The following is a 917-nucleotide window of genomic DNA, read 5'->3' as shown; positions in this document are numbered from 1 at the left end:
TGTGTATCTGTCCACAGCTAATCTCACATACTATTGGACCCATCAGTCTAATATTTTTTGTGCACATTTATGACTGTATGTTCGAGGTAGTTTCATCGGTGCAGTGATTCACAGTTTTTGAAAAACCTATTTTATTGACTGCTCTGTTTTCTGCCACCATTGACTTCAGAGTCGTCACTCCTGTTAACTGGCCAGTAGCTGCCGCTTGTGATCACCAACAGCTTCAGTTTAGAGGAAAGTGAGCTAGGGACAACATTTTCGTGGCAGTTATGTTATAAAATCCCTCTTTGACCTTGAAGAGTCTGTAGCTTAGGTGGTTTCACTGCCACTCTTGTCATCCCTACTACTTACAACCTGTCGTACTCCATTCAAAAGAAGATATTTTTGAGATCAGTAGCAGGAGGAAATGATAATACCGTGCATATCAAATTGTAGCAATGCAGAAAGCACAATGGAGAGAGTGATGGATGTGAGAGTCTGTTTTTCTCTGGCAAGTCATTCTGACTCCCAGTCTCACACCTTTAATTATTAATGTTACATTGACACACTGAATACTGAATGAAATAAGGGTTATAAGTAACAGAAATATACAGAATACTGTCTCAAAAGAGACAGGGATATGCAATTAATTAAAGTGGTGAACTGAAATATACTGGAACCACAGGTATGTTAGACTGTAGGCTCTCATATCAGAAAATGGTAATAGTCCCAAATGTTTTTCCTCTAAATTAAAGGTTAATAAATGAAATATATGATAATGAGTCATTCACCTAAATATTTACTATTGTTTTGAGCTTAATTGCACACTTTTCATATCTGCTGTTACTGATGCTGTCATATTTGCCCATTTATTTTGTTCAAGAAAATGTCAGTATCACAGAGATTATATAAATCTGTTTTAGGTGTTTTAGACTTTC

At 36.4% G+C, this 917-nt stretch overlaps 1 protein-coding gene across 1 annotated transcript in view; it reads left to right on the top strand.

Moving 5' to 3' along the window:
• Positions 1 to 917, top strand: part of pigg (phosphatidylinositol glycan anchor biosynthesis class G) — a 68145-nt gene that overhangs the window by 49889 nt on the left and 17339 nt on the right. The gene's annotated exons all lie outside the window — the stretch shown is intronic.

This window comes from Morone saxatilis, unplaced genomic scaffold, assembly GCF_004916995.1.
Source record: "Morone saxatilis isolate NCDOM2014 unplaced genomic scaffold, NCSU_SB_2.0 Contig22, whole genome shotgun sequence".
NCBI lineage: Eukaryota > Metazoa > Chordata > Actinopteri > Moronidae > Morone > Morone saxatilis.
Note: the sequence above shows the minus strand (reverse complement) of the source record. Positions and strands in the feature narration are given on the sequence as shown.